Genomic DNA, 27,552 nt, shown 5'->3' with positions numbered 1-27,552 from the left:
AGTACAATTGATTTAAAGGTAGAAAACATGGTGTGATTCTAATATAATGAGACTGATGTTTAAGTGTAGTTTATAAATACCTCTTTATGAATATTCTTTTTAAAATATTGTATAGACTGATAACTATCACATTTACCAAAGTCAAAGGACACACTGTGATTCCAGATATAAAATATGACTAATAATATAAAATCCACTACTCTAAAATTATGAAAACATGAAGTTTACTGATTGTAACTTTATATGGGATTCAGTCCATTTCTTGAGCTTTCTTTCTTTTTCAGAAAAAAAAAAATGAAACCGAATTGCTAAGAGGAGGATTATGTTTTGCAAAGAGATATATCAGCTAAGTGACTAAAAAAGACTTAGACTCCAGATTTGTTAGTACATAATTCATTTTCTGTTGTATATGCCATGGTAAGATATCCTGGAAGTGCTGTCACCTTGTATCTCTAAAAGCATTCAAAAAGTAGCTGGAGACTACTTGTCAGGAAGTTTAGAGATCTCTACCCTGATTTTGAGGAGTTAGGACTTGAGTTGAGTTTGTAAGATTGGGTAAGAATCAGGCAAATGAAAAGAAGAAAAGTGATTTAAAGAATGGAGAAAGAAGAGCACTGGAGGGTAGAAAGTATTTACTATGAACAGAGCAGAGGCATAACCAAAGGCTGGAGTAGTCAGCAGGACCAATGTAGGGCTCTTAGAAGCTGACTGGAGAAAGGGGAACCTGGTTAAGTGTAATAGACTCAAGTGGCCAAGGCACAAAAATGGCTGGCAATGGGAGAGGTCGTGGAATATTTCAACAATATGAATCTATTCAGCCCTACATATGAAACATACAGTATTAACAGTTAGCCTGAAATACTTTTGTTGTATTCAGAGGTGGGTGCAGAGTCCCTGTGGCTTCTGAACAAAACTTGTAGGCATCTATGGGAAGGTGGCTTTCCTGAGAGCCATATGCGCTGAACAGCAGCACATAGGGCAGACTCGGGAACTATGAACTTGCAGTGCTGCTCTGGAAGATGGTCACAGGTGGAAATGGAGGTAGAATAACCTGGATGGATGCAGGATCCATCCATGGGAGCCAGAAAAGAAAGCAGGGGCGAATGTGAGCAAAGAGAAAGAAATGGAGATATGTTTATAGAGAGGGAATTGAAGGGACCCAGCACTACAGATGAGTACAGAGAGAAGTTAAAAATGTTTTATCTAATCTTTCCTCTCCCTTAAGTTCTCCTTCCTTCCCACTTCCATGTAAAAGGTGTCAGCAGGTGCTCAGGTGCCATCATGAATTATAAATGTCTTTAAAGCTGATGTGGTCCCAACCTAAACATGCAGATGCAGCTTCCCACATGTTCTAGAGCCCACAACTGACAACACCCATGGACAACCCCAAAACCCAGGGAAGGAACCTAAGTCTTCATTTCAAACAGAACATTAGGCCACTGACTTGAGTGTTTAAATGGATGGGTGAAGCCCACAGGTCAGGAGAAAAATCCAAGGTACACCAGAACTAAATTATAAGGTGCAGAAGCTTCATCCACATAAATGCAAGGATTAGCTGATCTGAAAACTGGGTTCAACTAACACCTTTGGGAAAATCAAATCTGTCATATTAATAACAAGAGAATTAAGATGATCCTCCTAGTCAAATGCAAATCACCAGAAGGGATTTTCTAGGTGTTATCAAGCAAAATAAAACATTTTTCAAACATAAAGGTTCTGCATACTTCTGGATAATACCTCCAGAGCCTTATTAAAAGTGTTCACACATTTAAATGAAATTAACTTCCATCCTCGCCACCTCAGGCGGATCGCTTCATCTGAGGTGCCTTTTCCCCACAGTAGCTTCTCAACAACTATGCACAGGGGATTTCACAGCCATTCATCTCTCATGGCACCACCGATATTGAGTTCAGATTATTCATGCTGCAAACTAGCGTTTTAATGATCTAGAAGCTATGTCCACACTCTTAGCACCTAATCACTTTCGCCACATAACAGCATTGAAGAGTGATGATAGCAAAGAAAATGCAAACTCCTAGAATAAGATTTATTTCTGAAGGCAAAGCTGCTAAGTCCTTTTACCTAAGCAAAATGATCCATGTATATGCAGAATGCTACAGCACAGAACCTTCAGGTGTTTTGGAAATACATAATAAGCTCATTAGGTAGAGAAGCTTACAGTCCAATGCTTTCCACACTCAAAGCAACAAAGCCAGAGATTCAATCCCAGATTCTGAGCTTCTTTCAAGATTTCTTCAACCATCTGGCCTGGTGATGACCATCATAAGGTATTCAGCAAAGTCTTATGCATTCATTCTTAGCACTGTATCAAGCATATTAGTCAAGAGAATACACATCCAGCTGCAGAAACTTCCAATTTGTCAAATCTATGTGATTTAACACAACCACGGTATATACCAATACATTCACCAGCCCCTTTGTGCTCAGGTCCCGGAGCTGCCTCTTTCTGCTCTGGGAGCCATCTCTTTCTGCTGCTCCGGCCCCACTTTCCCACGCTGCCCAAAGGTCCTGAGAGACCAGGGGTGGGGCAGAACACTTGGGTCACTGCCATGGTGATGATGCAAGCATCTTGCCCCCATCACTCAGCACCTGTGTATGCAAATTAACTGGTATCTTTGTTGGGTTGATTTGCATATCACTCCTGATTGGCTGGTGACATAGCGGAGGTATGGTCAATTTATATTTTGTCTATTACTTGGTAAGATAATCCTCACAGCACTGAATCCATGGTTATAATTCTCCTCGTTTGTAGATATGGGATATGAGTTTCAGAGAGATTAAATGAATTTCCCAAGAACCATTCAAACTTTCCACCTTGTATTGTTAACACTAAACTGAACCCCTTTTTTCCTTATGGAAAGAGGAAACAGTCTTGGCTAAGGCAGATTTAGTACTCTTAAAGAAACCTTGAAGAATTTTAGTATGAGAACTTTGCTAGGGAATCAATAAAAATGTCATAGGAAAATAAAAGATTTAGGTGCATGTATGTGTGTACGTGTGTGCACTAAAACTAATTTCACTGTTATTGTCCCTTTTATACTATAAAGGTTTTGAAAATATTTGCATATATTTTCAAGATTTTAAGATTTTTATTGTTCTTAAGTCACTAAAAATTAAGAACAAGAGAACTGTTCATTTATTTAGCAATCCTAAAGCACGCACACACACACACACACACACACACACACACACACACAATGTGACCTATACTTCCTTAGCCAAAACTAAATATAAAAACCATCACAATGCGCTGAATAGTTAACTCTTGGAAAGGAATGACCTGCTTCCATTCAATTCTATCTGGATCTTTATATTTAGCTGAAAGTAATGGATTCAGCTGATGAGTCACCCTGCCAATGTCTGGTTAGCAGTAAGTCAAAAAAAGAAAGTAAAGCACCTTCCAAATCTCCTTATAGCAATTAAGTTCCTTAGCTGAAGAAAACATATGAGAGGAAGATATAAAGTTATACAAAATAGGATATGTGCCTCATTCTAACAGTAGGAATATTTTATGAGGAATGATCTTAAAATGGCCACATTCAGATGAGTTCAGATACAAGAGGGTATTTATAAAGTAGATTTGATGCTTATGACACCAGTTGACTGAAATATTATGACCTTTCTTTACAGAGTTGGATACCCAATGCAATAAATATGTAATTGCAGTGTGAGTGTGTGCAGGTGAGTGTGTGAGTCTTGCCTACCTCCTTTTTCTTAGAACAAGATGTGTGACGTTAATAAAATGATTACTTGTGGATTGAAAGAAATTATAGACCCTAAAACGCTGGACTCCTAAATTTCTAGCCCTGATTTTCCTACAATTAGATTCACAATGAAAGAAAAGGGGGACTGGGCATTTCTGAGTGCCTATGAGTCACAGGAATAGCTCATTTATGTAGGCTCTAATGATGTCATTCCAGATGATAGGCCAGAGAGAAAAGAAGAAGAAAAGGCAGGGCCAGAAGAGCTATAATTTTCAGGAAAGGTATAATAATGAGTCCAAGTCATCATCCAATTCAATATCAACAGGAACCCTCAATTTGGGGTGAAGCAAGAGGAGAAAATGCCTTGTTCACTTTTCTTGCACTTTTGGCATTATTGGTGCTTCACAAGTGGAATCTAAAGTGTTTGGCTATTTTTTTTTGTGTAGCAAATAATAGAACTAATACATCCATCCATTCACTTTTCACCTAGAAGTATCAGTTGCAAATGAGTATTTCATGCTAAGGTTAACTTCTCATTACAAAACCATAAACATCATCTAGGTTTAGAATTGTCCTTCTATTCTGAGGTGTCAGACTTTATTTTTAATCTTAAAGTAGAGGCAATGGAAGATACTTGAACTGATTTGATGTCTTATTGGAACTGATTTTATCAAACACTAGAGGCCCGGGGCACAAAATCCATACACACATGAGGGTCCCTCAGGCCAGCCTGCACCCTCTCACAGTCTGGGAGCCCTTGGGGGATGTCCAACTGCTGGCTTAGGCCTTCTTCCCATGGCAGGTGGACATCCTTAGTGCTGCTGCTGAGGAAGGAGAGGCTCCCGCCTCCCACTGCATTCGCCAGTTGTGAGCCTGGCTCAGGGCTTCTGGCTGAGCAGTGCTCCCCCTGTGGGAGTGCATTGACCAGCAGAGGGAAGCTCTTGCATTGAGTGTCTGCCCTTGGTGGTCAGTGCATGACACAGTGACTACTTGTTCTGCCATCTGATAGATTTGCATATTAGCCTCTTATTATATAGAATACCACAGGTATTTCAGTGGGAGTACTAGCGCAGCAAGTATATGTTTCAATAAGTAGAGAGAAAACTAGCATTAGTTACTTGCTTGCTTAATTCTCCTTGTCTTATAAAATAAGATGCTTGAATAAATGCAATTTATATAATATAGGCATTAGGAGGGGAAAAAAAGGAATGTGTGACCAGCACAGACATTGCATGGATTCTGAAATACCAGTCTTAAATCTTTCCAACTCCCAAACATGGAAAAGTCTAGAACCAAAATCCAAACGTGGAAAAGAGCAACTTGACCTGTCTTAGTCAGGATTTTTTTTTTTTTTTTTTTTTGTGTGTGTGTGTGTGTGTGTGTGTATTTTTTTTTTCAGAGAGGACAGGAGAGATAGAAACATCAATGATGAGTGGAATCATTGAATGGCTGCCTCCCACAGGACTTCAATGGGGATCGACCTGCATGCCACCACTGGGGATAGAGATGGCATTTGTCCCAACCTTACCAGGAATTTAACCATAACCTCCTGATTTATAGGTCAATGCTCAACCACTGAACCATGCCAGCCAGGGGTAGTCAGGATTTTATAAATAGTAACACTAATGTTGAACTAACTTCAAAACATTAAAAAATAGTTGGTACAAATTAAGTGAAAAATTATTACTACTTTCTGAGTTTGTGTATTAAAATGAAATGAACTGAATCTATAATATATTAATGCTGTAAACTTGCTTTTAGGTTTTTTCACTATTGTTGTAGTATAACAAAAATACAAGATGATTGGGTTTATTTATTAAACCACAAATTAAACTTTGCTATAAATTTGGCCTAATAACTAACAAATTTAAGAGGGGAAAAATTATCAATCACCTCATATTTTAAAGAAGTTATAAAAAATACATCCTTAAAAATGTTTTTTCCCCAAGAGAAAAAAAAAAGTGATTTTTATCCTCTTTATAAAGTTTGAAAATTTGAGTGAAATATAAAAAATCATTCTGTCTCTAACAAGAGGCAAAACAGAATAGTTTCACCATCTTAGAAGCTGTAGAAAGAAACAATGAGTACCTAGAAGTGGATAATTCTATTAGTTTGCTTGTTCAGTAAAAGCAACTTAAAGAAAATATTTTTTCATAGATAGGTAGGTAGGTAGGTAGATAGATAGATATCCTTGAAATATAAAATGGCCAACATATAGTTAAGCAGGTATTATTCAAAGTATGTCGAAGGCAAAATTATAATTGGACATCTTTTATCACAAATGACTTAAAAGATTGGGCTCTGTAGAATATAAATCATCTGCACACTTATATATTCTGTTACATCAACTTGGTGAGCTATTGCCACTGCTGCTCTAGCATGTAATTTATTAATAGTAATATTAAGCAATATCCCCTTGATTTCCATAGCTTAGTTTCCTAGGACAGTGTGATGCCATGAATACGCTAGGATAATGGTTGTTGTCATTCATAGTCATCACTTTGCAAGCTGCTCCAAAAATAGAACTACTAGCAATAGCAATCACATCTGGTCTTGTGTTCAGGGTGTTATATTTTAAGAAACTCTTGCTTTATAATGAACCGCAGTCTGTTGGTCACCTACCAGCTACCCTGAAGGGTCTCTAACTAAGTATTTAGAGGACTCTTCCCAAAGGCTTGAAATTACCCAAAGGCACACTTAATAATTTAGTTGGCGTGAAGGATACACTGCAAAGCACATCCTCCCAACCAGCCGTACAGGCTGCTGTACGGTTTATATGCACAAGAACTCGCTGTCCCAGAGCTTCATCCCCTGAGGAACGTTTCTCAGATTTTGCTTTAAGCACATCATACCTTTCCTGCCTATGATAGACCTTGGCCTCTCACCATGGGATAATAGCATGCCATTGAGGAGAAGAGTGACATTCAGGGAGCAACTCTTGAACAAGGAAGACTTGAGCGACTATTGCAAGAAGGATCATTTATAAATGTCAAAGATGATTATTCCCTAGGATACAAAATAAAGGTAAGTAGAGAGCATAAATCTTGTGTTTCTACACTGAAGGTTTTATTGTGTTTCCCCTACTTATTGCAAATCTAATTTTCACTTGGAATCCCATTGGGTGTGTGGCTCACACCAACTTTTTGAGTTTGAGAATTATCAGGAAATGAAATTATTGTATTGCTTTTGGACTCAAATGCAAATCTAATATGAATATGGAATAGGCAATTCTGTACATTCTGAAAGTATGCTTCTTTTCAACTAAAAAAAACCAACAATCTACAAAAAGACATATTTCTCCCCAAACATTAAAAAACAACGGAGCTAAGTTGCAAAATACCTTCTCTTCCTAGGTTGCCAAAACCTAAAAAAACTGCAGCACTTCCAGGCCCTGAGCCAACCTTTTTCAGGACTCAGGAAGGTGGGGGGAAGCAAGCATTCTGGGTAAATTCTCACTGTAAACTGCTACAGGAGCCTGAGGAGATGAATCATCTGTCCTTCCATCTCTGCAGTTTCATCCTGGCCCAAATAGCTCACCACGTTTAAGATGCCACCCCCACGCCGAAGCTGGTTTGGCTCTGGATAGAGCATCGGCCTTCGGACTGAAGGGTCCCAGGTTCGATTCCGGTCAAGGGCATGTACCTTGGTTGTGGGCACCTCCCCAGTGGGGAGTGTGCAGGAGGCAGCTGATTGATGTTTCTAACTCTCTAACTCTCTATCCCTCTCTCTTCCTCTCTATAAAAAAAATCAATAAAAAATAAATTTAAAAAAAAAAGATGCCACCCCCAGCCCTCCACTCACTCAGCGTACTCAGGCCATCTCTACAGACTGCATTGCCATGCTGTGTCTGCACACATTTCCTAAATATTGCCAAATCAAGTGGTCAGTTTTATCAATTAAAAGAAAAAAAATGAGATGTTAGTCACAGTGTATGATTGAGCTGACAAGGTCTGACAGCAACAAATGCTTTCACAGCAGCAGGGACTTTCTCTCTGTGCTTTGTCCCAGATATCCTTCATCAGTTGAAATGACCCTGCAGCAGCCAACATATTCATGTGAGTAAGTCAGAGGGCTCTGGCTGAAATGCTCTCAAAGGTCTCTGAGCCAGCCCCGCACCACCAAAAGCTTTCTCTTCCCTGAATAATTGCTAAGACCCATCAGCACCTTATGGCTTCAGCTGGTTTAATGTGCACACCTCAGCCTAAGACCATCCAGCTCAGAAACAGTCCATGTGTGCCCCAAACCAACATTCACTCCTAAGATAAAGTATCTTTTGAGTGAGACGAGATCAAAGAAGTGGATATTGGGCTTTGAGGATGTATTTGAGAGAGTCTCAAAGCCAGATAAAACCAACTCTGATCTTCTCAAGATTAGTCTAGTGGTGATTAAATAAAATAGTAACTGCCCCGTATAGCCATGATGGTCTCATTCTTCATTATTTCTCCAGGCTACCTGTTCATGACTCTCCTGAACTCCCAAGGAGATGGACATGCTCACATTATTATGCCCAGGAACCCGAACAGGCCATTGTTTCTCCCCAGACATAACAGTCTGCCATGTGCTTGCATCTCTGATGATGCCTGGAGCCTCTCTGATCTTCGTCATCATCTCCTAAGCTCAGAGCCCCTGCTAGAATTAAAGCAGGTCCTTGTTTGACCGAGAGAATCAATACATTCCGGTCTGCATTTCAAAATTAACTAAACTCAAGTTATTTTAGCTACAGCATCTCTGATTGTCCACATATTGTCCCAAATGAAACACCAGGTTTACTTATAAAGAAAACTTAGCACTGTCTTCCACTTTCTACATCTCCTGAGGTTACAGAGCTACAATGTCCCTAAACAAGTGGCAGCCTGCTATATAATGACCAAGTTGGAGTGGCCTTGGGTTGGATATTGAGCTGTAGGAATGCTGGCTGCTATGTATCACTTCATGCCTACAATTTCCAAAATAAGCAATTCAACTGATATAAAGAAATATATTCATGGGACAAAAAGAAAGTAAATATTTTCTCAATAGAGTACACAGCTTGTTATGAAATAATTAGTTTTTGTCTTCAAAGATGAAAAGGAAATGACCACGGGCTAAGAAGGGAGTATTGGAGAAATCTCTGTACCTTCCTCACAATAAAACTGTGTACCTAAAACTGCTCTAAAAATAAAATAGATTCTTAAAATATCAAACTAGTCCTAAAATAAATACAGACATTTGGAATATATTACATTTAAAATATAACTCTGGAACTGTTGTCCCTATCAACACTATTCTATTAAAAAATTGTTGGTTTTAAAACTATGGTAAAATGTACATGACATAAAATTTACCGTTTTATCCATGTTAAGTGTATAGTTGTAAGGCATTAAACACATTCACAATGCTGTGCAATCATAATCACTTTTCATCTCTAGAACATTTCATTTTCCCCAAATGAAACTCTGTGCCTATTAAATACAAACTGCCTATTCACCTTCCGCAGCCACTGGCAACCACTATTGTACTTTCTCTCTTTAGGAATTTGAGGACCTTTTAGGAACCTCATATAAGTAAAACTGTACAATATTTGTTCTTTCACGAGTTTTTTTTATTAGCATATCATCAATTTTCATCCATGCTATAGCTGTCAGAATTTATTTCCTTTTAAATAAAATATTAAATAATTTTCCATTGTGTGTACGTAATAATTTTTTAGAATTCACTCAGCAATGAAGGCTTGGGTGCTTCACTTTTATTTTTACTTTTTATTATGTATTTTTAATTTTTTATTGATACTTATCCCCTTCACAGATATCCCTTATTCCCCCCCCACACACACACACACACACTTTGCCTACCTCCACCCAGCCCGTGCTCCCTTATCCCCTGGCTCTCTCCACATTGTTGTCTGTGTCCATGGGCTATGCATATATTAATTACATTAATCATGAAATAATTTACAACAAAGAGGAAAGAAGCTGATATCAGCATTTTTTTTAAAAAGGAAAGCAGACCACACTCTGAGCCATAAGACATACCTTAAAATTAAAAAAGAAAAAGAAATGGCCATATTGTGTCAGCATGAAAAGAAACAGCTAAGTCATTTGTTGAAAAATCAAAGTGGAGGAGATAGAACTTGAAAACTCTAGAAAGTTATGTTACTATTGTAAATTTAATGGAGCCTTATATAATGTCTATATTCTAATAATGATAATATTATACTCACATTTTATCACCTTACTTCTAACTTATATTCTTTTTTTAAATATATTTGATTGATTTCAGAGAGGAAGAGAAAGGGAGAGAGAGATAAGAAACATCAGTGATAAGAGAGAATCATTGATTGGCTGTCTCCTGCACACCCTCTACTGTGAATCAAGCCCACAACCCAGGCATGTGCCCTTGGCTGGAATCGAACCTGGGATCCTTTAGTCTGCAGGCCAATGCTCTATCCTCTGAGCCAAATAAGCTAGGGCTCTAACTTATATTCTTTATTTATTTATTTATTTATTTTTAATGGTCAGCACCTCCCTTTTAAAAAAATGTATTTTATTGATTTTTTACAGAGAGGAAGGGAGAGAGATAGAGAGTTAGAAACATTGATGAGAGAGAATCATCAATCAGCTGCCTCTTGCACACCCTCTACTGGGGATGTGCCAGCAACCAAGGTAAATGCCCTTGACCGGAATCAAATCTGGGACCTTTCAGTCCACAGACCTACACTCTATCCACTGAGCCAAACTGATTTCAGCTATATTCTAATTTTTATTTCTGTACCTCACTTGGAAAAATAAGTCACTAGTATGGATGGTTTGAGGCATAGCTAATAACAGGAAGCACACGGAACCCTGCAGATCTGAAGTGTGGGTGCATCTTGACAGTAACCTGTGCACAGAGTCAGGGAGGGTTCTGTGGATGAGTGTAACCAATAAGTGAAAGTAGATGACATTTATTGAACATGAACAAGTGCTATGTAATGATAATAGTGTGTGTTTATTAGGCTCTAGTTTGTAGCAGGTTCTAATTGCCTTATCTGCACTACCTCATTTAACTCTCACAGCAATCCCAACACCCAGTGACCACTACTGTCCAATTTTACACACACAAGGATACGGAAGCACAAAGTAGCTGAGAAACTTTCCCAACTCCCCTCAGTTGGTATGTGGCAGAGCCGGGATTCCAAACCAGGCACTTGGATTTCAGTAACTATGCTAAGCATGTTCTATTCCCAAATAAGAAGGCAAAACAGAAGCCCGGCTGAAGGAGGAATGTTTGAGTGAGAAATGAATGATGATTTTTAAAAAATCTCTCTGAAAAGTCAGAAGCTGAGCATTTCCAATCTCTCTCCTAAACCTTAAGTGAACAGCCAAGAGGAAGAAATTCTTAGAGAAGTATTAGAATTGTCCAAAGAAGAAGGAAGATTGGTAGAAACACACACAAAAAAATGGGTATGTCAAGGCTTTACAACACTAAATTTACTAAGAGTGGAAGCCGTTACCCCCTGGCAAATGGCTGGTGAAGGTAAATGATCTGAAGGAGAAAAATAAAAAAGTCATCTAATCTCAATCTTTATAATAGAACTAGAGGCCTGGTGCATGAAATTTGTGCATGGGACGGGAGGGGGGAGAGGCTCCTCATCCCAGCCTGCACCCTCTCCAATCTGGGACATCCCTCTCACAATCCTGGACCACTGGCAACTAACTGCTCACCTGCGTGATCACTCCTCACCACCTCTGCCTGCTGGCCTGGTCACCCCTAACTGCCCCCCACACTTGCCTGGTTGCCCCCCTGCTGGCCTGATCACCCCCAACTACCCTTCACCAGTCTGTTTTTCCCTTACTGCCCCCCTCCCACCAGCCTGGTCGTCCCCAACTGCTTCCTCTGCAGGCCTGGTGGCCCTAACTGCCCCCCACCCATGCTAGCCTTTTCACCCCCAATTGCCCCTCTGCCAGCCTGGGTGCCCCCAACTCCCCCCTCCCCCCGGCCCATCTGGTCAACCCATGCATCCTGCTATTCAGTTATTTGGTCATCCCTCACTACTCCCCCCCCCCCCCCCCCCCCCGCCTGCCTGGCCTACCCATTTAGCCTTCTGATCAGTCATTTGGTCATCCTTCACTAACCCCCCCATCAGCCTGGTCGTCCCATGCAGCCTGCTATTCAGTCATTTGGTCGTCCCTAACTAACCCCCCTGCTGGCCTTGTCGCCCCATGCATCCTGCTGTTCATTCATCCATCTAGTTGTTTCAGTTGTGATGGCCCCTGGCTTTTTATATATTAGGATAGCAACATACAGAAAAATGTATATTCCATAATTCAGAAATTACAAAATAGAGATCAACATTAATGAAACAAACATAATAAATATCCTTAAAGAGCTACAATAGAAAATATTAGTGACAAATAGAAAGTATTAGTGACATTAAGCAACAATTATCAGTTATCAAGAAGAAGCAAATAGATTTACTGTATATAAAAATATAAATATGTTTAAAAATAACAAGGTGGACACCCCTCTCATGAACAAATTTCGTGCACCAGGCCTCTAGTTAATAGATAATAAAAGAACAGGACAAAACGACTAATAGGTGTAAGAAGAAGCTGTCAAACTCACTAGCAAGCAGAGAAATGCAAACAAAAATAATGAGATTCTGTTTTACATCTGTAGGTGAAAATAAAATTGCAATGACTATCACATATCAGGAAAGATGTGTGCCCTTGTGTACCACAGTGGTGTGCAATGGCCAAAAGAAACCCAGGCTTCTCTTGGCACTAGTGTCAGTAGCTAATGAGGGCACATCTCAGACAGGAGACATGCCAACAGAAATACAGTACTAAGTACACAATTCTCAAAGTCATTTTTTCCTAGGTGATCTGGGCATTAGTTTAAATACAGAGAGAAAAAAAATGGGAGAAAAGACAGAAGCCCCATGCTCTGAAGCAGAGAAGTTAAGGCAGGTGTTACCTCATAGCTACCCCACAGCATCTTGTGAACTTGGGACCCATCTTCTGGGGGTCGCCATTCTCCAAGCTGGCCAGTGATGCCCTAGAGGTGAGTGGCTTATTCTTTTCATGTTTTATTTCCTGAGAGGAGAGTAAACCCTGAATATAGTGGGTTCTCTCTTTCTAAGTTGTAAGCAACCAGATCAAGATCACCCACATGCACCTGGTAACTGGAAATAAACTAACAAAGGGAATCTCTTACTTCAAGTTAATTTCTGATTAAACACATAATTGTGATCTGTTAGCAATTACCAATTATTTGTTTGGCTAACATATCATAATGATGAATTAAATGGGATTCATATGAGAACCCCAAGAAGTACCCCTCCACCCAGTGCCTTTCCAACTCAATAACAACCATGATGCCATGAGTTTCTCCAGGTGCCTTCACCTTGCCTGCTGACCTTCACACAAACACACATCCTCTTGGTCACATAGTCATGGCACGTTGTGCTGAGTGTTGCCAGATAAAATACAGGGCATCCAGTTAATTTCAAATTTCCAATATGAACATTTTTTTTTAAGTGTATGTATGATCCAAATATAAGCTGGGGTATTCTTACACTAAATTTGGCAACTCCACCTGTGCTCCCACATTAGCCTGGTCTGAAGCATTATGGCTGTTGGTACTTAATATTCTCTTCTTTCTATTTACTGTTGCCAGAACTGAGTCTCATTCTTATAGTCATCGCTCATTGCCCTCAAATGTATATCTGCTGACAAGAGAAAAGAAGGAAGCAGGTACTTTTTTCTTAAGTCAATAAACTATGAAGTAGGCCTTATTACCCTCCATTTACTAGAGAAAACATATGAGGTTCAATATGTTCACACATTGCACCTGAGATCACACAGCTAACAAGTAGTCAGTCCTAGCATCCGAGTTGGCGCAGTCCAAAGTCATTCCCTTTCCACTTGGATGAGAGTAAGGGAGAAATCCAAAGACTTGGCTGTGCATTGGGCTGGGTGGATGAGGGAGTATTTTTGCACTGATTGGCCAGGAGCTTGGACCAAAGTGGGACATATTCTCAAAAGATTCCAGGTAATGGCCTTGTGATCCCCAACTGCCCCAGAGCAACGGTGCGTGGACCTTTGTTAACAGCTCAGCTCACTGTGCGGCTTCTTATAGGTTATCTCCTAGAAGCCCAACAAGGCAGAATCACTCTAGACAGGAAAGTACTGGGATAAGAAAAACCCACAGCAGTGACTTGAAGCTCTATTTACTTTATTCTGTACCCAGAAGCCCAAATAAGTCATCTGGAAACTTCTTGCTTTAGTCGCCATATATACAACCAAACAAAGCCCAGTTTCTAAATTGAAGGATCAATTTACAAAATCCAGTGTGTTTTTCTCCATTACCCTCCTTCATTAAGAAGACACAAGTCTTCTAGCTTTGGGAAAATCTCCCAAATTATATGAACTAATTATTATCCATTATATTTCTCTTTTGTTTGTTTTGTTTTGTTTTCCTAAATTATGGCCAACTTTAAGAGAATCCAATTGCTTTATTTAAACAGAAGATTAAACTACCAATTAGAATGTAAAATAATGTGCTAATTAGAGTTCAAATAAAATAATAGGACACAATTTAAACTTATACTTTAAAACCAGATTATTCTCACATTTGCACCTCTAATTCCACGGGCTGGAAATAGCAGAATGACCCAGAGTCATCTTGCATTGTCCACTCTTACAGCCTGACAATGACGGCTTTTCATTTTGTTTTGTTTTTCAGTCTCTTTCAACCTGAAGTAACTGCTCTTAACTGTGAGATTATGCAGCCCTGTTTGGAAGGCTTTTGTGAGTCCCTGCAGAATAATGATTTTCCTTTAGAGAGCATGTAATTTTAGGTTCTTGCATAACAGCACAGATTTTTATGGTATTACTAAACTTTGTAATTTTATTTCCCTCTGACAATTAAGTGCACATTGATGTTATGGAATTTTTCTTCCCTCTATCACAGTTGGATGAAATTGGAAAGGCAGGATGTGCTGTGTTGGGAGTGCTCATGTCTAGAAGTGTAAACGTTTTGTGATTCCCTTGCTGAAGATCCATTTCACACATAGGCAAATCCATCACATCTCGACTGTTTGCTTTCAGTTACAAACAAGCTGTGACCCAAAACACACAATGCACCAACCCAAGACAATCAATGTGCCACTTATGCACTGCCTTTGTTTAGGAAATAGTCTTACAGTTTACAGTACATTAACTCAGGTGTTTAAACTAACCTTTCTGCAGAATGTGAGCATCTTCCAAAGAAATTCCTCCTGGAATTTCTCAATACTAGCCACAACTCTCTCTTGTCTATCGCACTCAGACCCGGGCAGTAACCCATATCCTCTAAAGAGACCCATTTCACTTGTTCCAATCTAGGTAGCTGAAGGCAGACCAATGTATGTGTCTGTAAAATGGGCAACACCATTTGGACACATATGATTCACTCTGCCTCTCAGAGGCAAGGTGAAGCCTTCTCTAACACAAAAAGGAGTGTTCCATACCCATTAGACTTATGACAATTGGCCCATGTGTCTCTCTAAATTGAATTATGCAATCTACCAAGATTTCTAAGTATGCTAATGCTCCCTTTCTCATCTTCATCTGTTGGCTTGAATCCAGTCCCTGGTGATTAAAGTTTTTGGAGACTTGCTAGGACTAATGTTGCATCTTGTAGAAAAGTTTATGTGATTAGTAATCATATGATCCCAAGACAAGGTAGATGAAAATTCTGAAATGTCATCTGCCTCAGCCTCTACTCTGTGGTCATGAACAGGCATTTCCTGCTGGAAATCACTTCTTGTAGTCGGCAGATCTCAGGTCCTTAAACTTCCGTTACTCCGATTCATGAAACTCGGGCACTAGATAAATATTTGTGATTTCTGCTTCATGGAATAACTGCCTTAAAGCCTACCAGTAGCTCTTACTCCTTCCCCAACACTTTCTGTGATGGACTTTCTGAGCTGCCACCCTTCATTTCACGAATTGAAGCCCTGATCCTTAGTGTGACTGCTAAAGAGGTAGCTAATATAATTCTGTGTGTGTGTGTGTGTGTGTGTGTGTGTGTGTGTGTGTGTGTTGCATGAAAGCTAAAAGGCTTTCATTGGAATTATTAATTTTGAAGAATGCAATAAAGATTTTCTATATTTTACCTGGAGATTTAAAGATCTGAAATGGACTTACGTGAGTGGCTCAATCAGCATTAGATTTCTTCTTTCCTATGAATGTCTCCCTCCAATGGAGTCTCCTGACCCCTCAATTCTCTTTCCTTCCTAATTTCAGTACTTTCAGCTAAATCTCTGAGGCATGAACTACAAGTACTTTAATCGAGAACGGCTAAGGATAAATAGATGTGGAGAAGGGAATGAACTTACGCGCCTCTTGGTCCCAGGCACCTGATCACTAAAGGTTTAAGCAGTGAGAACTCAGTGATCTTGGTCCTCAGATTGGAGAATTTTTCATTTCCTCCACTTTGTGACTATGGATTATGATTAATGCTTCTCTCCCCACACATTTGGCCCAAAGCCCCTCTACATCCTCCCTGGGGACTTGGGTAATGAGACTAGGCATGCATTTCTCTCCCCCTCCAAACTCCATCTTCCATTCCTGGGGTGCCTCTGCTGCTTCCAATTGGACAGGGCTGAGAGGGTAGCCTGCATATAAGCTGGCCAAATTTAAAGCAGGATTTATGAATCTTGAGCGGGATTTTCATGCTGTCTACACCACCGTGAAATTATCTGCTGATTCCATTTAGTAAACAAGGCAGCAGGTTGAAGCTGCTGTTCCCAAGCCCAGCAGAGAGACTGTGTGGCCGCAATGCTAATGTGCTGATGCAGGGACTAAAGGGACTGCTGCTGGGGAGGTGGGCTTGTCTAGCCCAGCATGGCTCTCCTCCTGCCTAAATAGGAGGCAATTGAAGAAAGGCATGTTTGCACACTGTTTCTCCCCTCATTACTTATGCACAGCATATATTATTCAAAATAAGCAATTATTCTAAAGAAAACAAAACTATTTGCATTTCCCAGGAGAGAAGTTTGCCCCTTTGAGGAAGCTAGTGTCAGGCAGAGAGCAAGCAACCACCGAGAAGAGCAGAAGTAGCATGATGGTCTCTCTGCAGGACCAAGTCCAAAGCTTTGGCCTGACATGCCTGCCTTCCACATCCTGACCCTGCCCAGCCTCATCTCATTTCACTGCACAAATGCCCAGAGGGGTGCTTGCTGTTGAGCAGGGCTGAGTCCTGTTCATAACAGAGACCAACATTGTAGGCATCAGTGTTTACAAAATTATGGGTGGAAGAGCATTTAAAATGAGACAAAATCATTATCAAGTCCATTTGTTTTCCTGTAAATTATAAAAGACCCCCATTACCCACTTGTTTGAGTGAAAAAATATATACATTACAATCTAACTCTTCAGCTTAAATTCTTTCCTAAGCCTTCTACCCACAATCATTTCCCTGTAATTTTAAAGTAGTTGTTTTGGAATTTTCACAATCATCAGAATTCCCCAAGAGGTTTGTAAAAGCAGATTGGTGGTCCCCACTCTTACCAAGTTTTGGATTCAGTGGGCCTTGACTGGGGACCAATAATTGGTATTTATAAAACACCCCCAAGTGACTTCAGTGCTACTAGTTGAGAGGTCAAATTTGGAAAGTATTCTTCTAAAATTATGCTGGCTACTAAGGTAGCCACTAGCCACACGTGGCTATGGAGTTCCTGAGCCTTGACTCATCTGGCATGAGATATGCCATAAATGTAAAATACACATTAGATTCCTAAAGCTTTATACAATTATAGAAGGAAATTTGACATATTAATAATTTTCAATGATTATACATTGAAATGATAATATCTTTGGATATTTAGGTTAAACATATCATATTATTAAAATTAATTTCACCCATTTCTTTTTACTGTGGCTACTATAGTTTAAAATTATAGACATGGCCCACAATATATTTCCATTAGACAGCACTGTTCAAGAGGATAAGGTAAGATATTGTCAATATAAAATTAAAAGGCAAAATAGATTCAAAATGTGAAAAACAAATTTGATTACTCAAATATTGATTGACTATTCCAAGATCCGAGGGAAGCATATGTCCAAATCATGGTAATAGAGAGGTGCTGTGAAGTAGCTAAGATGGTCCAGTTCAGAGGAAAGAGGTAGATCAAGGAGAAACTCAAAGAACAATCCAGGCCAAGATCATCATGTATAATTAGGATTTGCATGGAGTCAAACATAGTTTTCCATTTGCCCATGCTTACAGGTGATAGTAGCATATAAAACAGAGCTATCATCCAATTAATTTGACTTCTATGTGTACAACTTTTCCCTTTGGGGAGATTGCTGGTTTTCCAAGGGCAAGAACTTAATCTGCATTTTACATAATTTGGAGCACTTAGCATTGCATCAATCTACACTAGAAAATGTTGAGGAAAAAATATAAACAGCCCTTCCTTCTTAGATATTCACAACAACAACAAAATATATTTTATGCATAATTACACCAAGTTCTTCAATTATTAAGCTTTTAAAAGTTTCACTAAGCATTTTATGGAAACATGGGATAATTTTTGCTTACAGTGTCCATTAACTCTTCAGACATTTAAGTTTCTATGGAAACCACTCTGGAAGAGCTAAGCCAGTGGCACAAGTTTCCTTGCTCATCATCACCTCTATGGGCCAGGAGAGAAGAAATAGGAAGGCTATTCCTCTGATAAATCATGTAGACAAAGTGTCTATTTCACTCTTCCTTCTACCCTCCCTGTCTGTGGAGGCAAGAAATAATTCCACCACTTTAGCTCCTCCATTGAATCCTTTCTGGACTCAGCAAAACCAAGTACTCTGAGTGAGATCTCTGCATGGTGAGCCATGCCTTACTCCTGACTTGAGGAAAAGACACAGGATGTGTGTTTTGGTGTGCTGATTGCCAAGCCCAAGATAGCTCTAGACCAGTATCTGACAGATCCCGGCAGCTTTCTGGCTGGGAGAGCAAGCAGACAGTAAGAAAGAGGAGTGGAGAACAGTAGAGCTATATTCAGGAGGTAGGGTCCCTGTTTCCAGCAACTTTCTTTGAAAGATCTTTAAAGATGCTTGAAAGTGACTAATAATATGTATTATTTTTCCTAAAGCCTAGACAGTTACCTGTGGATAAAAAGGAGTTGGGTCCTTTCATCACAGCAGAGGCTAACGTAATTTTGAAGGCAAATATTTAAAGTAAAACGATGTTGCTTACCTTCGCCCTGAATCACAAACAACAATCGTTCTCTCTTCTGAATTGATTTGAGATTCTCTGATAGCATTTTCACTCTGGCTGGACATATCCCCCACAAGCTCCAGTTTACCCTGTGGAAGAAAGAACAGGACTGAATTATCATTATTTCCCCCCCAAACACTATCTAAGGTTGTATTGCTTGGTTATGTGTACGCATGACATGCAGCTGCACTCCTGAGGGAGGGACTATGCAAGTAGAAGGCATTGTTGGAATTTCTTTGTTTTGTGATTCTGTGTTGTTATTCCCCAAGCCTAAGCATAGAGTTTTCTCTTCTGAAGCAGAACCAGAAGGCATTGTGCTCACAGTCATTTGGCAAATATATACTTCAGCAGGCGGGCCAGGCAACTATCCCTGCCATATCCTTGTGTTGGAGAATCCCACTCAAGCTAATTCTCTCTTTCTTAATTTCATAAATATTCATTTCATCAGAAAAAAAATGTATCCAAGTCGAACTATGTTATTCTTGTAAGGGACAGAGGATAGGGCATGAGCAGGGTTCACTTCTCAAATCCCAAGGCATCTACCCTGTTGAGTTATAGCATGACATTTCATTAGAGTATTCTTCCTTTTATATGGTGGGTAGCTAAAAGGAACCAATTCACTTAACATAAAATATTAGCATTCATCAAGATTTTTTTAAAACACCGTGGAAACATATGTAGTTCCTTAAATGAGGTGTGACTGTACCAGCCCCAAGAAAAACCCTAGGCATGGAAATGGAGAGGGGAGGCGGGATCTCAAGTCGACACAGAAAATCTCTCTCATTATTTTACTATAAGAATCTTAATTAGTCCCAAAGGTTTATCTCACTCATTTTAAAGCAAACTCGGGCAGATCAGACAATGAAATATGTGTCAATCAATCTTTGTGAGAGTCAGCTACCCTACTGACAGAATTTGACCCTCTTTACTTGGCATTGTGAGTTGGCCAGGAGCTTGCTCCATTCAAAATAGCAGGAATGTAGGTGGAATTGTGCCGATAAATGAGCTTCTCTAATTGAGTTCATCCTTGTAAATTAATAAAGATCCCTGCCAATCAATCGTGTGCATGTTTGCAGGAATATTATCAGTAGGTAATGGAGATAATTAATACTTCATGACATCGAGGTCTGAAATTAAAATCAAATCTGAGTCTTAACTGCGATTATTAAATCTGAGGGAAATTATCTTTCCGATGACAAGTGTCACAACCTTCAGCACCCGAATTAATAACAGGGGGTGAGCCTCCAAAGCACAGTGCACACTTCTTTTTCCCTCTGTTGCCATAATTACCACTTCCTGACATCAAGGACCTATTCCTGGCTCAAGATACCACCACAGAGCAGTGAGGTATCACTGCAGCAGAAAACACAAACTTCAGGCAACTTATCTGGTTATAAAATATCCCTGAGAGAGTGCAGAACCGGGAGGCGGAGGCTGGTTGTAGTTCGGGCTTTCTGAGCCCTGGGTTCTAGCCCAGATACTTTCTCATTTTATTCAAGCTAAGCCAGTCATTTGTCTGGGTCTTAGGTGTGCCATCATGTGATGCTAATATTTGCTCTGTTATGAAGACTCCTGTAAAGATCAACAAGGAGGGTTTTTTTGTTTGTTTGTTTGTTTTTTAAGTAATGAATGTATTTTACTTGTTTTCTTTTTATTTATTCATTCTCCAAGCACTATATATTGAGCACTAACCATTATGTAGGCTTCTTGGAAAAGAGAGATAGAAAAGAAAGAACATGGACCCTGATCTCAAAGAACTTCACAACCTGGTCAGAGAATGTTCTAGGTAAATAGTGAGACCAGGAGGGGTTCAAAGTCTCTGGGAGACGTGTGTCATGTGGCGCCACAGGTGAGGATGAGCTGGGGTGGGGAAACTCCCAGGGGAGATGATGCCAGGACTGAGTCTTGGAGGACAAGGGCCTTTTGACAGATGAATGAATGTTTAAGGGAATGAGGCAGCTGTTCATAAGCTATGCTTCCCACCCCAACTAGATCAGAGTGGTTGATTTCCTGACAATAGTTATTAATGTGCAACTATTATAGGTACATGGTGAAAACAAAACATCCTTTTCCCCAATCACAGCTGCATTTTGGAAGTGGAGCTGTATGGTTTATAGGAAGAAAAATAGCAACTTGCCTGGGATAGCCTACTAGAAAGATTGGAGCTAGAATTCAAAACCCGTGGTCTTATTAGTGTATGTATGACCTTGTTTTGTTAAGATACAAGAATTGTCGGGGTGAGGCCTGAGAGGAACCTTTCCCATGGGAGCTGGACCCCAATAGAGCAGGTAGATTGAGGAGACATCCCAGATGCAGAGAACAACACCACACCCTGTGGGGAGCAGGATCATGGAGACCAGGCTGGTTTGCAGGGGTGAGTATGGAGCTTGAAAGCAGAACACAAAGTTGTGAACTATCATGGGAATGCCAGAAACAGTGGGGGACTGATAAGTGAGATGTGAGGGGCAGAGCTGCTTATCCCGTTGTCAGTGCCACCTCTTACTGAGGACCCGCTGAGTGTCTGCAGACCCAACAGAAGCATTAGGACCAAATCTCAAGTCTAGGTTTCATGAGAGTCCTATTAATGTGGCGGTCTGCAGTGTATTTTTAAAGAGGCAAATGCATGCTAAAGTTTAAAGGGAGCTGAACGTCCAGGCCATATCTAGTCTCCTTGTAATTTGGTATGTGTTACCATAACTAGAGAAATCATTTTTTGAGCGACCCTCCAATGGTAAGAGGTGCAGTGCGCTCCCGTCAGCTCAGGAACCCGGGTGGGCTGCATGTCCACTCTGTGTGCTCTAGAGAGAGGGATCTGGAGGAGCCTGCCCCGCCCTCAAGACAATGTTTATTCCCTGCCTTATCCTCCAAGAGAAGGCATATATTTCTTCAATTTGTTGCTTGCAGCAAGGTGCAGCTCAGAGGGGAGTGGAGATGCGCCTGTGTTTGCCATGAAATTAAATAAGAGCAATGATACATGGCCAATGTGCACCCATAAATTTCAGGAAGGAAAATTTCAATGTGGCATGCCGATAGAAGTGGCTGATATATTAGGAGACAGCAACACTGAATCTTGTGCAAAACGAGAGAAATATAATTTCCCTGCATTATCTTGTCCCTTTCTTAATTGCCTACCAGGATGCATTCATCAACTGGCTTCCCTGGGCCCGAGCTTTCGCTCCCATGCATTTTTATAGGAAACCAGCTTGTGTTTTAAGTACAAAACACACTGCTTGTGCTATCACACCCGACACAGCAAATGGATAAAAATCTTCACTTGTCAGTTTCTAGATACAACGCACTTTGCATTTCAAGCCTGAGAAACAGGCTGCAAACACAGAGCACTGACAATAAACACGGGACTCAGGAGCAGTGGTGGGGCTACGGTTCTGCAGGCCAGGCTCGCCTTGCTGCCCGGGCTTTGTGCAATCTTGGTGTTGGTCGGGAGGTAGGAGGGCTGTCCATTCAGGTGATTTCCATCCAGGTGGCAGGCTCAGTCCCCTCCCATCCATCCCAGACTTGGGATGTACTGCTGAGTGGAGAGATCAACTCAAGCTCCTTTCAACCCTAACAGCCATGAAGGAAGGCAAGTTGGCAAAATGCGGGACAACCAGCAACTCAGAAAACATGAAGGCCATGCAAAAGGGGCCAATATAAAGATAGTTTCTCCTCCTGGGCAATAGGTCCTCTTCTATGAACCCCCAAAAGGCAGAATCTAGAAACTATTGGTGATCCCCAAATCAGAGTGCCAGTAAGAAGAATGCTCATCAAACTTAAGTCCAATGAGCCCCTCCATCTGCTTGTGCTTCCAAGGGTCCCATCCAGTCTCCCGCCATTCCCCGTTCTCCATGCAAACGCTGTACAATCAGGGCTTGGCACAGAGAGCTGGAAACACAGGGAAAGGATTCCTAGTTCTGACACTAACAGTGTGATTTTTTACAGCAAATTATACAATCTCTCTTAGCCTCAGTTTTTAGTGTCATTGTTCTTAGTTCCTTTGTCCACTGTCCCCTTTGCCTGGCATCCCGCTAGTGACAGCTACTCCATGAGATGAGGAGTGTGTGAGTGTGTGTGTGTGTGTGTGTGTGTGTGTGTGTGTGTACGTATTTAAGCAACCATTGAGTCATTTAACAAATATAAGAAAAAAAGAATGATTGCAATAGCTTTCCCCATTTAATTTCCTCCCTTGCAGCCTGTGCAGAGAGGACCCCTCCCAGCCCAGGTCTCCAGCAGACAGTTTGGTTCGCATGTTCCGTATGAAGGAAGCCATGTATTAAATTGGGATGAGCCCTTGCAATTCATCACAGGAAGTAAGTGTTGGCTTGAAATGGAGATCAGCTCATGTGGGTCTGCGGCAGTGGCTAGGATCATAAGCAGCTGCTGCTGCGCAAAGGACCGAATTATTAAAACTGTTGTTTATGGCCCTTATCATTTACAAACAGGCGAACACAGAAAAAAAAAAAAGACTTTCCATTTCCCTAAATTAATTTTCAGTTGAGGGTTCTCTTGTGTTAAAAAAGATAAGAAACTTGTGTAGAATTACAGTACAAGAAGTTTACAGCTGTCTGAAGGACCTGCAAGTCTAAGGTTATCTAGCAAATATGGATAAAATGACATTTGTCAGGATGACTGCTACTCTTTATGACACATTTGAGAAATTGGAGCAGCTTTGAGACATATAATGCCCTAATTCAGGATCACCTCACCTGTGAACAGCTACCTGGGCAGGTTCAGGAAACATGGCCTCTAAGAAATTAATTGTTATCAAAAGAGATAGTCAGGATACAGATGCACTGGGAAGCCCAAAGTGGGTGTGATTATTGTAGTTTAGTATCAAAAAGTCCATTTCCAAAGCCAGTGACGCTTGCTAAGAGCAAGGCTCCTCAGCATTTCAATGTAAAAAGGTATCAGCTTTTATCTCTCTGCACAAAAGCACACCCTTGCTACATATTCTCACTTCTACAACACTCTCTCTGTATACCTCTCTCCAACCTGCATTCACAAACCTCTTGTATATATGTAATCATAATGGTGATACAATATTTTAAATAGCAATAACTTTTATTTGTTGAGTGCCTACATGTCCAGGTAACTTATCAAGTATCTAAGATGCACTAGCTCATTACCACCTCTCAGAGACAATTCCTGATATAACTACAGTAACTACACACTTTACGCATGAGAAAGTTGAATCTTAGAGGTTGAGTGACTTGCTCAAGTTCCCATCAGTAGCAGAGAAAGGTCTCCAAAATATAACTTCTCTGCTTCTGAAACCTATGGATGTAACAGCAGCACTACAAGATCCATCCATTCATTCATTCAACAGCCCTTTATTATATAACTGCGCCAAGCACTATGCTAGGTGCCTTCCAAAATAACCCCACTTCCCTCTGTATACCCTGTCCTCTCCCACTTCCTACTTTGTAATTTAGTGCCACGTGTGGACTGTTATTAACATTGGAGTATGTTTCTAATAAAAATTCCCTTTTGTTTTTTGATATTTAAGGTGGTGTTTATGTGTCCTCTCTTCCATCTATTCATTGATTGTGCCATGACAAATTATTCTAAGACAAATTCAGATCTCATATCCATGCCAGGTTTCTCCTCACCATCCCAACCTATGGAAATTACTCCTGCCTCAGAGAGTTTGCTATTTCGCTTAGCAAATAATTTGAATCATGTGTGTGGGGTTTTTTTTTCATTATGGATTATAATACTGTATGTAATATATTTTAATATCCTTTGTGAGCACAGATCTAGACACCCAGTTTAAGCTTGATGGATTCCTGTTAAATGATCAGATAATTAAGTAACCGAATATTACTTGATCAAAATGACAATGACAATAACTGCAAATAAAAAATCAATAATAATTTAAAACCAAGTTTTGGTGTCTTTTGGGAAAGTGGTGTCACATATAAAAGCCAAAGGAATAATTTCTATATGAATGTAGAGAACCAGAAAGGGCCCAGGGAAAAGTAAAGCAAAAATCTGGCTTACATTAGGAAAAATTCCTCTAACTCTTTGTGCTGTGAAAAATGCCACCTCATCTTTTGCACAAAGTGAGTTGGAGTAGCTGTGATTCATGTTAGCCACCTTCTCCTGGCTCACATAAGTCTCAAATGTGACACAAAGATCACAGTTTATTATTGTATTTTTAATGAACCAAATGCACCCACAACAGTGTGGGGATGGGTCTGTCAGGATGAGATGTTCAAGATTCTTTTGCATGGGACAAGGGATTGACATTTATTAAATACTGTCCTTCAACCATTTTACTCTCATTATGCACAACAAGAGCTTTGGATTGCAGGGATTAAATAACAAATTAGTCTGAAGCAAGAAGCTTTAGCCTCAAAACTTAAAAATAGAAACTATCTTAAAAAAAACAACAACAATGTAGGATTAGATTATGAACTTGTTCAATGAACAGTCGCATTGCAATTTGCTAAGGTAATTATTACCATTAATTTGAGAGCCAATAATTATCATAGCAGTTCAACCATTTCAACTCTCATTTATTCTGAAATCCTAGGAGCAGTTTCTTTTTTTCTTTTTCTTTTTTTCTTCCAGATACCTGGTTTGCTTGGCTGATCTAAAAACTTCCATCCTAATGACGTCTATGATCTTTGGTATTTCTTGGTGGGAAATGCAAACATCTCAGCCTTCTTCCATGAGTGAGGCAATGCACCAAGGTGCAAGAGGTAATTCATCTTGGTCACCCTTCTTTCTGCAGAGGACTCCAGCCTGGAGGTTAATAGAAAGGAGGCAGTGGCTGCCATCTTGTATCTCATTTCTTTTCAATTTTCTGGTCAACAACCACCATGATTTTTCTAGCCAAGAGGGGTGAACGGGAGCACAGAACTTTTTTCTTAATTCCTTTCCCTGGAGCACTTCAGTCTTTGGAGTGCAGGACCTAGTGCTGGTTTAATTGAACTGCTGTGCTTGACTTCCCCTCTGAAAGAGAGAGATGTAAAGTCCCTCCGGTGACTTGAAGCAACAGATTTCAAACCGGGTAGGATTTTACTCTGTGAATTAAAAAATGCTGCTTGAGATGGAAAGCCCTGTGAGAAGAGCAACTTCAGACACTGGCTTGTAAGCAGACACTGGACAAAGGGTGTACAAAGGTTCTGGTTTCTCTTCCACATGGGCATTATAAATTAGCAGTGCTCACTTCCCTTTTTCAGAGTAGTGGCTGGTTTGCGGTGTGGGTGATCACAGTCTATGTTGGTGGGACATCTACTAAATCTGTTCTTGAGGCAAGAAAATACTAATATTCTTCACTTAGAGAAGATATTAGCTTCACATTCTTAAAAGGAGAGAATTGTTAGCACTAATACATTTGCTCACAACAGATTAGAATGGACTCATTTAAATTCAAATAACCTAATTGCATTGATGATTTTAGAAGAGCTAGAATCAAAACCTTACAGAATCTGGAACTACAGAGTATAGCCTAAGAATCATCTAATGCAACTACTTGAATATAAAAACAAAAAAAAAGGAAAGACCCCAAGGCCAAGAGAGTTAAGTGACTTGTGATTTGTTTAATGCTCAGCTGGTAAAGGAAAGGATGAAGCCAATATTGAAAAGCTTTGGGGATTTCCTTGACCAAAGACTACTTCTGTCCTTTACACAACAGTGCTCTGAAGTGCTTGGGAAAGTTCTAAAGACCATTTCCTAACTATCTTACATAGGAAAAGGATGAGGTATATGGGGCTTAGTATTGTAGAGCCCGAATAAGACAGGATGCTTGACTGGACTAGAAATGACAAATAGCAGACAAATAAATGCCCCATGTTTCTTCCTATATGTGATCTCAAAATCCAGCTTTCCATGCACTGCATGTAAGCTAGACTAATGATGGGACCAGCTACATTAGGATGAGTGTCAAAAGTTTCCATGGATTTCCATGTTGGGCTCATTACCAGAGAAAATCTCTCAACAGAAAAAGTGGAAAGGAGGCTATCCAGGAGATGGAGATCATGGAGCACAAAATAGACACTGACCTGGATTGGGAGTGTCACTAGTAATTGGGCCTTGGTAGTGGGAGTTGGGCCTTTAATTCATTATTGCCCTTGAATGACTAGTATGAAGAATATCACAAATGAGAGCCTTAATGCAACAGTGATTGTTCCTACCTAGTTTACAACAATGAAATCCAACCACTTATTAGATCTCCAAAGGTCTGCCTCACTCTGTACAGGAGTGAACGGGCCACACTGTCTGCCCACATGAAAGATACAGACACCTACAGTGAAGCTTTCAGAGCAACATGGTATCATGACAGAAGTAGCCAGTGGTCCTAGGAAAGGAGCTAAATGGGATTCAATCCAGGAGAACAATAAAGAGATGTCTTTCTTGCCTGCAATTAAACCTTCCAGAGCGGGGAATGGAGTGAACCCTGAGCCTTTGTGTAGGAAGAACCTGTATCCAAGGATGAGTGAATACAGTTGAGGAAACAGTACTGCTATTACAGGAGGTAAAGTGATCTTTCCTTCAAAGACAGGATGACAAAAGAAGGGAATTCATCAGTCATGGTCATCTCCCAGGTCACCTGCCACAGGGCAACATGGTTCTGCTACCCTTTAACCCCCCAAAATCT

The 27,552-nt window shown here is 40.2% G+C and overlaps 1 protein-coding gene across 4 annotated transcripts in view; it reads right to left on the bottom strand.

Moving 5' to 3' along the window:
- Positions 1-27,552, bottom strand: part of TDRD15 (tudor domain containing 15) — a 545,892-nt gene that overhangs the window by 113,263 nt on the left and 405,077 nt on the right. For all 4 annotated transcript variants that reach the window (XR_014796493.1, XR_014796495.1, XR_014796496.1 and 1 more), the window contains one exon: positions 18,930-19,039. The gene's annotated coding sequence lies outside the window, so the exon portion shown is untranslated. The remainder of the gene's footprint in view (positions 1-18,929; positions 19,040-27,552) is intronic.

This window comes from Pipistrellus hanaki (genome assembly GCF_964339955.1).
Source record: "Pipistrellus hanaki genome assembly, chromosome: 12".
Taxonomy (NCBI): domain Eukaryota; kingdom Metazoa; phylum Chordata; class Mammalia; order Chiroptera; family Vespertilionidae; genus Pipistrellus; species Pipistrellus hanaki.
Note: the sequence above shows the minus strand (reverse complement) of the source record. Positions and strands in the feature narration are given on the sequence as shown.